We start from the raw sequence: 16,578 nt of genomic DNA, 5'->3' as shown, positions 1-16,578 counted from the left end.
ATGTGAGCTGAGGGATGGGGACAAGTAGAAGTAATTGCCATGTCAAGCAAAAGGAATTAGATTCAATGTCTAAGTGCTATTAATAGAAACTCTCCCCAGAACTTTGGGATTATAGGGCTAAGTGCCAAAAGAATAAAACATGGAATTGGTCCAATCATCTCCACTCTGATGACTAAGAAATGGAATAAAACAACTTGAGAGAATCCATTCACAAGTTCAGAATATTTCTAGTTCTCTCTTTGTCAGATCTTCAGGATAGACTTAGGGCTTGAAAGGCCAGAAGTGATAGCAAGTCATTCTAAAGTGTGCAGAAATGGAAGCATGATGAAGCATGAGGACCCAGTTTTCTCATTAGCCTTCTGGGTGGAAAAGATAAAGAAAACCAGGGAAAAAACACACAAAAAAACAAAACCCACTACAGTCTCTTTTTTCCAGTAGCTGTAGGCACCTTAGGTTTTTGCTCTGAAAACATATGTCACCAGAAGGCATTTATTTAAGACGGGAAAAGAAGTGTTCATTGCTTTCACTGGAAGTTAGAAATAAAAGAAACGAGTTCTATTTTGCAACATGACCCACATGTTAGAAATAACTCTGATCATTGCACATGTTCACACCATAAAAACTATATATGTGTGTGTGTGTGTGTGTGTGTGTGTGTATATATATATATACCATTGTACTGCTTTTAACACTCTTTTACATCCATTTTGTAGGTGAAGACTATCAGTTCATCAGCTTGCCCTAAATCATACAACTAAGGACTTCTGAAGCCCAGCTCGGAAGATTTGCCCTCATAGTGTGATGATGGATTATGGTGGGTCATTCCCTGTGGGCCTCTCACAGTGTACCCATGCCAGAGTAAACTGTAGTCTCAAACTATTACCCAGCCCCCTTCCCTGTGGGCTGTGAGACTTAAGGGGGTTGTACAGTGTGGAAAAAAAAAAAGATGAGTCCTCAGGATCATAATGATTTCATAAAATTATGATCATTTTTAGTTTTTATTTATCATAGATAAAGTACTCTGATTAAATATACAGACATTAGTAACTATAGAAATGAACAAATCCAACATTGTCAACATTAAATCCCTATTTCTGGCCTAAGTGACCATATGGATTAATTATTATACATGACACAGTATCATGATAAAATGTGTGCCACAGTCAAAATAATTCTGTTCCTAAAAACAATTCCTCAAAGGCCTATTGTTTGGAGATTATTATAATCAGGTTGAAAATGACACAAAAGAGAAATTTGGTAAAATTGAACAGTGCCCATGTCAGGCTGCTGCCATTTGTTTGTTTTCAAGAGTATCAAATTGCCTCTTTATTTATTTCCATTACCTACAATTTATTATGATTCATTCAGTCTCTGTATATGTAAATAGAATTTTACGTTGTGAACACATATTTCTGTGAGAAACAAAGTATATTTACATTATACTATTATTATGTTGTTATTATTAATATCTATTTCTATTATTATTTACATCCAGTTCTCTTTTTCTTTCACCTTACAGTGTAGTCAAATAAGTAAATAAATGCTACCATTGTCACAGAAATAAATTAAAAATACACAAAAGGGGAAGGTTGGCATAAACCCTGTGCTTCTAGGTTAGAATTGGAGATAAGAACATAAATTCATGTTTATTTATTAGAATACATTGATATGGAAATAACTATAGGTAGAACGCAGGAAGGTGAGGTGGACATAAACTTGAAAACTTAGATGGAAATTGCCTGCTCAGCAAAGAGCCTGGAACTGATGTGGTATCTTAAATAACAGAAGTGTGTTTCATCTAGCAGACCTTCCCATAAAACTGAGTGGTTATCATGCTGGGAGAGTATCAGCTTTAAGGTTTGAGAGATTATGGGGGAATGGAGTATTGAGGGGAGAAAATGTTATGACTCAATAAATTTAATGGTCTTGTAAATCCCTAAGGCAATATTTTCAGCATGGGAAGAACTGACAGCCCATTTCTCCTTTTCCACTTCATCTTAAAATACACTTTATCTTGGCTTCAAAAAGTATGATATATGTGTATATACATATATGTGTACACATACATATATGTACATGCATATATTACATACATACAGACATACATACTCATCTAAGAGTTCAAAGAGTTCATTTCGTTACACATTCATCTAGGATTCTATTTTGGATAATGAAGAACATAAGCTCTGGGAGTATAGAAATTGATTGTCTATCTTATTCACTGATGTATGTCCAATGTCAAGCAAAGAATATTGTAAAGAAAAGATGCTCTATAGATTTTGGCTGAGTGAGTGAATGCTATTTATTCTTGGTTTCATAGAGAATCCTCTAATCTTCTGAGTTGGACATCAAAACACCAATTTTATCACAGAAGGCCTAATTTTGAAGTGTAAACTGATTTTGAAATAGTAAAAATAAATGCATGTTTTAATTTATGAGTTTAAAAAATCTCATAGAAGTAGGATATGGTGCTAAAACATCAGAGTATTCAACTATTGGGAAAATATTTACAGCTGTTCAGAGTCTGTAGAGGTTGATGTGTTAATTGTCAAGCAAATTTCTTTGTGAACTAAATGATGACTGAAAGCCATTGTCTTCTGCAAATTGACAGTGTGCAAAGCTCAGTTAAATAAAGATATAAACGAAAACCAACTTTTAGAAACCAATATTGAAATGTCACTGATGTCAGTTTAGCACTGGCGGAAGATATTAAAAGCTTCTCAAAACTGACATTTTTAATCAAAGTGATGTTTTTAATAATAGTTCTTCTGTGATTGTGGCAATCACTTGTTATTCAAAATCTATTTTTTGATCCATGTGCATAGGAACAGCTCTAAATGTCGGCAGCGTAGGCAGCGTACAGTGTGATCTAAAGGTCACCAAAAGGGCTTTGTCCCCTAAGTCCATCCACATAGGCAATAATATGGTGGTGGGTTTGCAGAGAACTCTAGAGCATTATTTGAACATATTATTCTGTTAGTTTTATTTCCAGCACATCAAATAGGATGAGCGCGTAGCAACAGATGCTTGAACAATTTAAGTGACTTGCTGAAGGCCATAGAGTTAATGAATAATACAGCTGGGTCTCCAGCTGGAGTCTTTTCCCCAAAAACCTAACGTTTGTTTTCTGTATAACATTCATTCTTGACTCCCAAATCTTCTGCACTAGGGACTTTTCTTTAGGTTAAGTGCAGTGGTATCTCCAGAAGATCCTTGTTCAAGTTGAAGTTTACTGGGGAGATGTCATGCAGTAAGCCCAAAACAAGTATTAACCATTGGAAAGAAAAATTAGAAGGCCAATGGGACGAAATGCAAAATAGGTCATTTTTGATAGTAAAGAATAGAAGGTCCACAAACAGAGCACTGCTTTTGTTGGAGAAATTGGAATCAGCCAGGTCATGCCACAGATGGCGTATAGGTCTGGAGAGCAGAGACTGCCTCTGGGAGATGAAGGAACTGGTATAGTGAATGGATCTGAGTATAGTGAATGGAGCTGAGAGCAGAGAGCACTGCTTACTTGTTTTGTTAACAAACACCTGTATTTTTATTGCGACAAGTGATTTGATTTGAAAAGAGATCCTTTCTCTTTGGGCAATCAAAAAGTCATGGGGATGTAGAGCACAGCAGAGGGAATATAGTCAATAATGTAATACCTATGTATCGTGCCAGGTGGTTACTGGAAATATTGGGGGGAATACTTTGTAAAGTATATGATTGTCTACCATTATGCTGTATACCTAAAACTCACACGAAATAATATTGAATGTAAACTGCAATTTTAAATAAAATTTTAAATTCTTTCAAAAAGTCTTCTAAACATTCAAATGTTCAGATGTTATACATTTTTTAAATTATTATTTTCTAGACAATTGGAGACTTCTACCAAAATCATGGAACAGGAAATAAAAAGGCCACTGTAAATGTGCATCACCCCCCGATACCTTCTTTCCAAGACACACACAGGTCTAGACACTAAAGGTGGATATATTCCTTGAGAAAAACCCAGACCTGCCCTCCTTCCATCCCCTAGGACTTCAAGTGCCCCACAGAGGGCTCCCTGCTGGAGTGTTGTGTTTACTGATTTGGATGCCAGGGCTGAGAATTGGATTCTGTGCCCAGGGGTGCCTGAAAGAGACATTTGAGCTCCAAAGTTGACAAATGAAGGCTTCAGACCCAGTCACCTCAGGCAACCAAGTGCTTGTTCAGTAAAGCCAGATGAAGAGCTAAAATGTAGTGCCTTCTAACTGCATCATCACTTTACGCCTTGATATCAAAACCTCTTTCCATTAAGATGCTAACAGTTGATAAAAAGCCCAGATTAGGTTTTACTCAGAGAAAGTCTAAGTTAATGTCAAGCTCTCTTGGATTTCTGTGTCCTTATTTTTCGAAAACTCTCTGGAGACAGAAAGTGTGAGGCCACGAATAAGCTATTCAGTGAAGAGAGGCTGGGACTGTTAAATAAAAAGGCTTTTATGTGTGTAAAGTATTATGAAGACTGATTAAAACAGCAGGGTGGTGGTTGCCAGAGGGAAGGAGGTGGGGGAAGGAGAGGTGTCCTAATATATGGTGATAGGAGAAGATTTATTTGACTTAGAGTGGTGAGCAGGAGCAATATACAGATCTTATAACATAGAAATCCACACCTGAAACCTATATGCTCATGTTGCCCAATATCACCACAAAGTTTTTAATAAAAAAAGAAAAATTAGTACAAAAAAAGAGACTGATTAAGATAATAGGGTTTGTGTTTTAATTTCAGTTATATATTTTATTTTATTTTTTAAGTATATTTTTTATTGATTTCAGAGAGGAAGGGAGAGGGCGAAAGAGATAAAAACACCAACGATGAGAGTGAATCATTGATCCGCTGCCTCCTGCATGTCCCACACTGGGGATCAAGTCTGCAACCTAGACATGTGCCCTGACAGGGATTCAAGCCGTGACCTCCTGTTTCACAGGTCAATGCTTAACACTGAGCAACACCAGCCGGGTTATTTTAAATTTTTTAAACCAATTTTCAGCTCAGCTCACCAAATTTCCAGCAATAACTTGGCATTTAATAAACTAGTAAAACCAGTTTGTTTGAGGGCAGAACCTTTTTATTTTATTTTATTTTTCTCAGTTTGAACATTTTGTTCTCATATTTTCTTAAGCAATAAATAGAGAGATCAATTTAGTTATTGAGGAGGAGAGTGAGATGGAGAACTTTCTGTAACATGGAATCGACATTCATTTAACAAATATTTATTGAGCACCTGTACTACATCAGACTATTCTAGGTGCTGGGTATACATCAGTGAAAAAGAAATAAAAATGAAATGTCCACCCTTGTAAGTCTTATTGTCTCACAGAGGGAGACAGAGAGTTAAGCAATAAGTAAATTACACAGAGTACTAGAAGATGGTGAATGCTGTGGAGAAAAATACAACTTGAAAGAGAATAGAGAGTACCGGGATGCGATAGGGTTTGCAATTATGAACAGGACCATCGGGGAAAGCCACACCGAGAAAGGGGTATTTGAGAAAGGACTTAAAAGAGGTAAGAGAACAATTTACGGGAGTATCTAGAGCAGCGGTTCTCAACCTGTGGGTCGCGACCCCTTTGGGGGTTGAATGACCCTTTCACAGGGGTCACCTAAGACCATCGGAAAACACATATATAATTACATATTGTTTTTGTGATTAATCACTATGCTTTAATTATGTTCAATTTGTAACAATGAAAATACATCCTGCATATCAGATATTTACATTTTGATTCATAACAGTAGCAAAATTACAGTTATGAAGTAGCAACGAAAATAATTTTATGGTTGGGGGTCACCACAACATGAGGAACTGTATTAAAGGGTGGCGGCATTAGGAAGGTTGAGAACCACTGATCTAGAGGAAGAGGTTTTCAAAGAGAGGAAACAGCAAGTGCAAAGAAATGAGGCAAGGGAATGCCTGGAAAGATGCAGGAATAGCAAGGCAGGCTGCGTGGCTGGAGTAGAATGATCTAGAAGGAGAGGGGTAGGAGAGAGAGTCATAGCTGATGGATGGTTCAGGACACATAAGGCTGTGAATGCCAATGCAATGTTGAATGAAATGGGGAATTATTCCAGGGATGTGAAAAGAGAACCGATTTGCCTTTTCCTACAGGTGAACCATGTCGTCTGGAGGCTGTGCTGGGAATAGACTGGATGGGGCGAGGGTGGAGCAGGGAAACCGAGTAGGAAGTCGTTGCTATAACCCAGGGGAGCGATGATGCTGGTTTGAAAGTAGTGAGAAGTGGCCAGATTCTGGATCTATTGTGAGCAGAGAGGCAACAAGATTTGCTCAGGAAGTTGAGTGTGATGTCTGAAGTAAACAGATCGCCCCAGGATGACTCTGAGGTTTTGGCCCGAGCAACCAGAAGGATGCACAGTAGTTGGCATTCACTGACATGGGAAGTTCGGTTTGGTGGGAAGACCAAGTGCTCTCAGTTGGGACACATCCAGTGGAGATGCCTGCTAGATATCCTAGGGTGGGTTTTAAGCAGGGGGCAGCTGTGGACATCTGAAGTTCCAGGGAGAGGTCTATACTGGAGATTTGGGATATACTTGGGAATTGCTGGCCTATCAGAAAGTACTTAAAACAGCATGACTGGATGAGACTACAGGGAGTAAGTGAGAGAGAAGACACAGGACCAAGACCTGAGCCCTAAGACGCTTGGATATTGAGAAGTTGGGGACAAGACAGATAGATACCAGAACTTTATCCTGAGCCAGCACAAGCAGTGACCAGTGAGGGAGGAAGAACACAAGAGGGTGTATTGTCCTAGAGGCCAAGTGAAGTAAACGCCTCAAGGAGGAAGGAGGGCTCCGCGGTGGAAATGCTGTCGATAGGTTAAGTAAGATGGGCACTGACCACTGGACTCAGTCCTGTGAATTTAGTCTTGGATCTGATCCACAGTTTCGTTCCCTTTGGCTTTTTCTCAGTGCATTTTCCTGCCGGCAGTCCTGTTTTCCCAAGCCAGGCCTGACTCATCTGGAAATGCAGCTTACAAATTCTGGCCTGGGGCCAGGTCATGTGCCTATTTCCCCGCCTCTTCAACTACTCAAGTGTCCCATCTCTCCGATAAGGTTGGGCCAGAACCTCTCAGATGTCGGGTGGGTGGTAGCAGAGAAGAAGCCAAGACGAATCGAATCCCATTCCCCCAGAGCATTTCCATTGTGGTTTACTTAGTGTGCAGACTTGCAGAGAATATAAAGGACCTGAGTCATTCCACTTCGAGAGCAGCAGGGTAGGCACTCTCTTATTTACTCAAGAAATGTAAAAAAACTGAAAGATTTTTTTTTAAAGTGTCACAAACTTGGAATTTAGATAATAATCCGGCACATCATTTATTTTGACTTAAGTATTTCAACATCTAATCTAGTTTCCCAGCTCATAAATCAGGTATTGCAACATCTCCACATTCCCAGAATGATAAAAAAGTATGTAAACTATGGTTAAAAAGCACTTTAAACATGCAAAGCAATTTAATGCTTCTTTAAAAACAAAATTCTCTTCGGGAAAATGCGGTGTTGTTTCTGTCACAGTGCCAACATCACCTAACCGAAATCTAATAAATAGTTTGTACATTCACATATAAAGTCTTCACCTGAGTATATGTTTTTATTGATTTTACAGAGAGAGGAAGGGAGAGAGAGGGAAACATCGATGTGAGAGAGAAATATCAACTGGCTGCCTCTAGTACGCACCTTGACTGGGAATCAAACCTGAAACCTTTTGGTGTACAGGGCGATGCTCCAGCCAATTGAACCACCTGGCCAGGGCACTTTTTATATATTTTGACTATAGAACAAGGTAAGGAGATGCAGGTCACAAAATTATTTTATTATATTTTCTCTTTACATTAAAATTTTCTAATTATGGCAATATTTTCTGTAGGATTTTAATAAAGAAAAATGAATATCTATATGTCAATAACCATGTTTGAATTTCACACATCTATTATATACTGAAGCTCTAATATCAGAATACAAATTTCTCATTTATCTATTACTACAGAATACATCACCCTAAACTTAAAAACCTAAAACTACCAAATTTTTTAAAAATACATTTTTTTATTGCCCTAGCCCATTTGGCTCAGTGGATAGAGCATCGGCCTGTGGACTGAAGGGTCTCAAGTTAGATTTGGTCAAGGGCATGTACTTCGGTTGTAGGCTCCTCCCCGACCCTGGTCAGGGCTCCTGCAGGAGGCAACCAATTGATTTGTTTCTCTCACATCAATATTTCTCTCTGTCTTTCCCTTGCTCTTCCACTCTCTCAAAAATCAATGGAAAAATATCCTCAGGTGAGGATTAAAAAATTATATGTATGTATATATATACATATATATGTGTATATATATGTATATATATATATACACACATATATATGTATATATATACATATATATATTTGATTTCAGAGAGGAAGGGAGAGGGAGAGAGATGGAAACATCAATGATTTGAGAGAATCATTGATTAGCTGCCTCCTGCACACCCCACACTGGGGATCGAGCCCACAACCTGTGCATAGGCTCTGACTGAGACCTCCTGGTTCATAGGTCAACACTTAATCATTGAGCCATGGGGGCTGGGCCAAAACTTTTAAATCTTAGTGATTTTCTTGGCTAACTGGGTTCAGCTGGATCGTTGACTGTGTTTGGCTAGGTGGTTCTTCTGGTCCATGTGATGGCAGCTAAGGCCACATCATCAGGGTCTCCAATGGGCTGGAGTCTGAGTTGGCTCACTCACATGGCTGGCTGTGGTGCTGGCTAATCCTGGGGGCTCAGCTGAGGCTCTAAGTGCCTTGGTTCCTCTGAATGACCTCTCCACATATCTTGGGATTTCTACAGTAAGGCAGCTGGTTTCCAAGAGGCAGGAAGTGAAAACTGCAGAGTTCTTAAGTCCTGGGGTGGAAGCTTAAGAATATCATTTCTGTTGCAGTCTATTGGTCAAAACCAGGCCCAAAAGTTAGCCCAAATTCAAGGGAATGGAATAATGCTCCACATTTTGGAATACGGAATAGCATATGCTCCAAGGAGGGAAGAAATGGTTGTAGACCATCGTTAGAGACTAGTTACCACTGTGCCCTCGGGCCCCAACAGTTCATGATCCGAGTGCATGCAAAATACGCTCAGCCTTCCCTAAAACCCCAAAAGTCTGATCCCATATGACAAAGCTCAAAATCCAAGATGATGTGGCCTTGTCATCTAAAACAGGCCAGGGTGTGGTCAGGGCTCCTTGGGTGCACTTCCTATGGTGCAGAGACCTTTAAACTAAAAGGCAAAGTCTCTGTTGTCCACACTCCTCACTCGCAATGATGACATAGACTAGAATAACAGCCATAAGTGCCCCAGTTCAAAAAAGAAGCAATGAGGTATCCCCTAGAAGTCACCAGTCCGTAGCAATTCTCAAATCCAGATGGTCCCATGTTGCCCTTTCTGACTCCAGTGGCAGGGAATATTTTTTGATTAGGGAAGTTTTGCATCCTGGGAGTGAATTCCATGGCCCTTGGACCCCGCTGGTCCTTGGACTCCTCCCTCTGTCCTCTGAATTACCAGTCCTTTTCCGTAACAAATGGCCCACAATCGGAGTTAAGTAGCTTTTCCAGCCTGCTTCCTACCCATAGGAATTTGGGGGCTCACGGGCCTTGTTTAATTTTAAATTGTGTCTGTTTCCTCTTGGCCCAAGCTTGAATAATTCTTTAAAAAATATTGTGGGTTTTCTATGCATCAAATTATAAACTACTCCCTTAGATGAAACTGACACCTACACATTTCTTTCAGGCAGATTTCTCTCTACCTTGGGCTGTAGAAAAGCACCTCAAAGATTCTCCAAAGTCCCTTAAGTATCATGGATAGGATATAGGAATTGTGTCTTTATGATTCCTGGAGGCTACATTTTTACATTGAGAGAGTTTATAAGGTATGTCCTAAAAGTTCTTAGAAGTTCTATAGTCTAGCTCAGAGGGCATACAGAATATTTCACTACATTTTTTTTCTGAAGTCTCAACAAAGGGTCTTACAAATCCCTGAACTGATCTTGACCCTGAGGTTATGTTTTTACTAGCAGTGCCCTTGCATTGCCTCCAGGTTTTAATTTACTTTGAATATATTTTGTAAACTGGAAGTTTGGGGAATGACAAAAAGTTTTATTTCCCAAACCAGTAATTCTTCCTCTATATTCAACATGAAAATGAACAAGTCTTTAATCAGCTCCTCAGTTTTAATTTTACCACCCACAGTCAAAAAATACATTTGGCACTTTTGATAGCTAGAGCACCTGAATTAACCTGAAAAATAATCATATTATTTTAAATCTTAGAACACATATACTTATGTGAATAGGGGGTTAAGTTTTTCTTAAGTTTAATTTTCAAGGCTTGTGCAAAGCAATTGAGGAGGTGACTCAGCTGTGAATCCAGCAAGCGGAACCCATACGCATGGTCAGGCCAACCCACCAGGAATCAAAACATCATCTCATCAACATCATCTCATCACCTGAGGACTACAATAGCTAACATCTGGGGACCCCCAGGGCTGCACATAGCACCCTAGCTTTATAATCCTGTTCCCTGCACCTTGCTGGGAAGACAGGATTTGAATGTTTGTAAGTACCCTGTCTTCTTGGTTGGCTAGCCTTCTCAACAAATGCCTTATATGATTCAACCCTGCCTTCGTGATTGGACACAGCGACAGGCAGCCTGAACCCAACTGGGGATTTTCCAGTAACACTTTCAAAATTCTGCCTGGAAATGTTCTTAGCTACATACAATTTCATGAAGAATATATCCTGTCTCCCATATTACTGCAGGTATGACTACTACCCAACTTTCTGTCACTACATAACATGGGTAATCATTTCTTCAGTCTTCAATAACAATGACCTCACTGTCTATCCAGCCCCCAGTTACAGTCTCCTTGAAGTTCTGTGCTAGTGGCTAGTCCTAAATCCAATGTCATATGATTTAGAATTTTGTTATGGCAACATCCTATTTCCAGGCATCATTTTTAGTTTCAGTTATAATGGTACCACTGATAAAAATGCAGGGCATTTAGAAAAAAACAACAAGAATTATCCTTAAAAATGTTAGTGCCAAAATTCACAAAAGTACTAATAGTTCTCCATTCCTACCTATATCAGAGTTTGTCTTTAGCAGCAACATATATGAGTTATATAGCCCATATATGAACTTTTGACCAGTGATGAACAGGCCTATAAAAATTAATAAGTGCCCCCAACCAAGAATTGAACCTATAACCTAGGTATGTGATCTGACCGGGACTCAAACCCACAACCTTTTGGTGTACAGGACAATGTTCCAACTAACTGAGCCACCTGGCCAGGGCATGAACCCAGGTTGTTTGATTCCACAGCCTAAGAGCTGATTCTAAACTGCCTCTTAATATGTATTTATGAAAATGATAAGTGTTATTTTTGAACCATAAAAACAATTTTGTGTAACACCAGTGGGCACATCCATGTTTTGTGGTTCCCTGGAAACTGGATGAAATATATGTGACTGTAATACAAACTGCTATGTACTCTAAGATTGGATGTTACAATGAATGGCTATAGGAGAAAAAGAGTGTGCCTGGCCCAGAAAGGTGAAAAGATTGTGTGGAGGAGGTGGCATTAGAGTATTTAATTTGTGTATGCAGATATGGACATGAAAGGGGACATTCCCAGCTGCAGGGAGAAGTACAGACTAAGTGTGAAATGCATCAAGCAGAAAATGCACACTGTGTGTGAATGGGAGAACAGGAAATAAGGTTGAAATAGTACCATATGAAAGCCTTAAGATCTTACGTTTGATAATGATTTACTGTGTTAAGAATAGTAAATGAAACATCTGGACTGATTCCTGAAAAAAACAAAACTAGAAATGTCCTCAAAGTGTTTTGAGTTGGCGTCATGTTTTAGATTTATAGATTGAGACATGTATTGATCAAGGTATTTATTCAAGTACAAGACTTTTTAAGTTGGAAGTTGGGTCAACTACCACCAGGTGGTAGCAGATATGCTGATTTCTCAGTCCAGATGACTTGATCTAGGCTAGAAACATGTGTGAGAGCTGGCTCAGGCTCTCATGTGTGCATAATTTAATTTTGTTTGTGTAGCATATAATTACTGCATCAAGGCCCAGATTTACACAAAATAATGTAATTCTCTCAATACAGCAGCGCCCCTACTTACAGAAACAACACATTTCTTTGCCAGACATTTTGTTCTTCGAAGTAGAAAGTACAGGGATATGGGTGGTTGGAAATTACTATTCCAAATATTATTTAAAAAAAAAATAGAGCCCGGCTGGCATACTTCAGTGATTGAGCGCTGACCTATGAATTAGGAGGTCACTGTTCAATTCCCATCAAGGCACATGCCTGGAAGTGGCCAATCAGAGATTCTCACTCTCATCATTGATGTTTCTATCTCCCTCTCCCTCTCCCTTTCTCTCTGAAATCAATAAAGAAACATTTTTTAAAAATATAGAAAACAATATGTTTATCTGGAACACTTGTGCTCAAAGTGAGGCTGACAATTGAGTTAATTATGATTGAGAGAGTTTTGGGAGAGGCCCATATTTGGCTTATTCACAGACAAAGAGGGAATCTAAAGTGCTTGACTGTGGGTAGATCAGCCTTCAGGAGGCAGTTAACATCTTCTCTTCTTATCATCTAATTTAATCCACCCAACAACCCTATGAAATAGAGAGTATGATCTCCATTTAAATATAAGGAAACTGTGGCTCCAAGAGCTTAAGCAATTATCTGATTTATTTGCTCAAGTAAGTAAAAGATCTGGAATTTGAACCCTCATCTGTTTCACTTCCTGTGCCCTTTCTTCTCAATACCCAAGAGACATAATCTATCTCTTCCAGAAAACTTATTGGCCTTTGCCCGCATCCAAGCATAAGAGGTGATACATTTTTATGCTGGTTAATCAGTCATTGCATTTCCCCAACATTTTATTATGACAAACTTCAAGCATACAAAAAGTTGAAAGAGTTTCACAGGATACCCTTCAAATATCTACAGTTGAGATTCTACAGTTTGCTTTTTATCCTACGTGCTTTATCACATATCTATCGCTCTACTCACCCCCTATCTAATTATTAACTCAATTTTATTTTCATTTCACAGTAAATTAAGGACAGCAGTCCACTTCACCCCTAATCGTTTCCATGTGCATATCATTAACTTTCCATACAATGGAAAGAAGCTTAACCAACTGAGCCCCACCAGCCAGGGCCAGGCTCGAAGTTTTTAAGTCATGTAGGTGAAAACTTTGCTTTTATTTGCAATGAACTTCTTGGACCTGGGTAGAAATAAGGATTGTATTAGGGGGAAGATGTAATCAGTGGTTGCTTGATCAAATAAGTTTGACACTGTGTGGAAAGCTGGTAAATAAAAGGGTAAACAATGATGAGCAGCAGGTTTTGTCTTAACTTGGCAGGACTCAAATGAGCAGAAGAGCGAAACCTAGGGGTTGCCAATATTAAGCTTTGGATTTGTTAATCCCATTATATTTGTATCTCATTGTGAACCACGGAGGTTGTTTGTTTCTTTTTTTTTAAAAAATATACTTTATTGATTTTTTACAGAGAGAAAGGGAGAGAGATAGAGTTAGAAACATCGATGAGAGAGAAACATCGATCAGCTGCCGGGAGCCGGTCCATCCTTGCTGTTTCAAGGGACCTGGCATATATGGCATACTTTTCTTAATATGTTTGCTCACCTTCTTGGCACTATGTGTTTTAACCAAGGTCACCTCTGAGAAAGGTTGTTTCCCCAGGTAGGGATTTTCCCCTGAAGTTAGGGAGGGAATAAAACCCCTTAACTAAGTGCCAGGTGGGTAATTAATCACTTTAACTACGAACAATCATGCTTAAGCTACATAATCTTTACTCCCTGGAATGGAGATAAGAAACGCCCTAACCTTTGGAATAGAGATTGATGGGATTGAATCAACTGGTATAAATACAGATGTAACAAGACAGAAAGAACTCAGAACTTAGACAGAATTCAGAAGACAGCAAGAGACAGAATTTAGAACACAGAACCTACAAAGAGCGTTCGTTCTCTGGGGACAGAAGAGCTTCGCTGGAGAGAGCATGGCAAAGGATCCTGGACAGAGGCTGGCCTCGGAGCCTGGAGGCAGAACCTAGCGAGAGAACATGGCGGGAGATCCTGGACTGAACCTGACTACAGAGATATGGCAAGAGAACCTGACTGGAACGTGGTGACCGAACCTGGCTGGAGATCTCAGACAGAACCTCTCTGGAGATCCTAAGCAGAGCCTCTCTGGAGATCAAGACCAGAACTTGGCTGGAGATCCTGGCTAGGCTGCTGATCAACTGAACGCTGTCTCCGTGTCATTCCTTCTTCGCCGACTCCGTCCACACCTTTGGGGACCCCTGGACCTGCTGGGGCTGGACCCCGGCAATCAGCCACCTCCTGCACATCTCCCACTGGGGATATGCACGCAACCCAGGTACATGCCCTTGACCGGAATCGAACCCGGGACCCTTCGGTCCACAGGCTCTATCCACTAAGCCTGTGGTTGGCAAACTGCGGCTCACAAGCCACATGAGGCTCTTTGGCCCCTTGAGTGTGGCTCTTCCACAAAATACCACAAAATACCACAAAATACCACGTGCGGGTGCGCACATATAGTGCGATTGAAATTTCGTGGCCATGCGCAGAAATCAGTATTTTGTGGAAGAGCTACACTCAAGGGGCCAAAGAGCCGCATGTGGCTCGTGAGCCGCAGTTTGACTAAGCCAAACTGGCCTCAAAGTGCACCTTAAAGATCTCTTCCTATAGCCCTGACCAGTATGGCTCAGTTAGTTGAAGTGTCGTCCAATTCACCAAAAGGTTACAGGTTTGATTCTGGATCAGGGCACATACCCAGGTTTCGGGTTCCAGCCCCAGTGGGGTGCATACAGGAAGGAACTGATTGATGTTTCTCTCTCGCCTCTCCCTCTCTCTCTTCCTCTCTTTCTAAGAAATCAACTAAATGCAAGATTTACTTAAAAAAAAAAAAGAAAAGAAAAGATCTCTTCCTACAAAGCTCTGCCTCTATATGCACAATTCAGACTTACAGGAAAAATGTGTCCTGAGAAATATAGTAATATTATTGCCAATCATTTAAATTACTCAAAAATATATTATTTGAAGAAAAAATGTAGATTTCCTATGATAATTGTGTTTTTGATACGATGACTATTCAACTTCTCAATTTGCTTTTACATTGTTTTCCACATCACCTTTTTCCTTCCTATTCTTGATTATATCAATTGCATTTTCACTTTCAGTACACAGTGATATGCACACTTCATGCCCTATATAAAATCACCATTTTATTTTTTCATATAAAGGATAGGATATAAGTTACTAAAAAAGTTTTAGATTGTCAGCATTCTGTTAGGTTCCCAGGCTTAAAGGGGCTCAGCACACTCAATTTATCAATGTTGATACTACAGAGCATAAGGAGAAATGTTCACATTAATCTGATTCCTTCTATTTGCTCAGTGCTTTAATGGCACTTATTGAACAACTAGAAGCCCGGTGCATAAAATTCGTGCATGGGAGGGTGTCCCCTCAGCCCAGCCTGCACCCTCTCCAATCCAGGACCCCTCGGGGGATGTTCGACTGCCAGTTTAGGCCCAATCCATCGGCCTTAAACCGGCAGTCGGACATTCCTCTCACAATCCAGAACCGCTGGCTCCTAACTGCTCACCTGCCTGACTGCCTGATCGCCCTTAACTGCCCCCCCCGGCCAGCCTGATCACTCCTAACTGCCTCTGCCTGCCAGTCTGGTTGCCCCTAACTGCCCCCCGCCACTGGCTCGTCACCCCACACAGCCTGCTTGTTCAGTTGTTTGGTCGTCCCTCACTAACCCCCCTGCCAGCCTTGTTGCCCCACACAGCCTGCTGTTTAGTCGTCCATCTGGTTGTTTCGGTTGTGATGGCCCCTGGCTTTTTATATATTTGGATATTAAGCACCTCCCATTTGCAATGAATAATTCTATAGTTCTGGCTTGCCCTTTGATTCCAATCCAAATTTGGAAGTGGCTGCCTTGAAGGCCATGTTGAAAAGATTTCTGAGGCCTCCTCTGGGTTTGGTAGGAAAGTGCAATGTAATCAATAAATGATAACTGCTTCAGGTATGAGAGGAAGCCATGGCCACACATGTGCCACAGGTTGGCCATTCCTGCTGCTTTTACTTTTTCATGAATCACATTGAGTGTCATGATTTTTGAAATGAAAAATTTAATTACATAAACCAATGGGAAATAAATCATTATTATTTGTTGGATACATTACATATCATATAAATTATATGAACAATCTTTGGCTTCCTCTTTCCTTTCTGCCACCAAGCACTCCGGGGACAAAGGTTTACAATGATGGTAACACTGTGTCACCACTTTCTTATATGGGGCAGCCCTGAAGGCCTTAACTTGGTCATGTGAGTTTGCAATAGAGCATCTTAGCCTGCTGCAATTCAACTATTCCATTTTCTTCTCAACAAGCCAATGTTCCCAGAGCCTCATTCTTT

General features: G+C 40.1%; 1 non-coding gene across 1 annotated transcript; it reads left to right on the top strand.

The window, feature by feature from the left end:
- Nucleotides 1-796: 796 nt before the first annotated feature.
- LOC132232183 (small nucleolar RNA SNORA42/SNORA80 family) lies at nucleotides 797-931 on the top strand. The gene has a single exon (XR_009452324.1). It is a non-coding gene; the product is annotated as a small nucleolar RNA SNORA42/SNORA80 family (small nucleolar RNA).
- The last annotated feature ends 15,647 nt before the right edge of the window (nucleotides 932-16,578 follow it).

The sequence above is a fragment of the Myotis daubentonii genome, chromosome 3 (genome assembly GCF_963259705.1).
Source record: "Myotis daubentonii chromosome 3, mMyoDau2.1, whole genome shotgun sequence".
Lineage (NCBI taxonomy): Eukaryota > Metazoa > Chordata > Mammalia > Chiroptera > Vespertilionidae > Myotis > Myotis daubentonii.
This window is presented reverse-complemented; position numbering and strand designations above follow the sequence as displayed.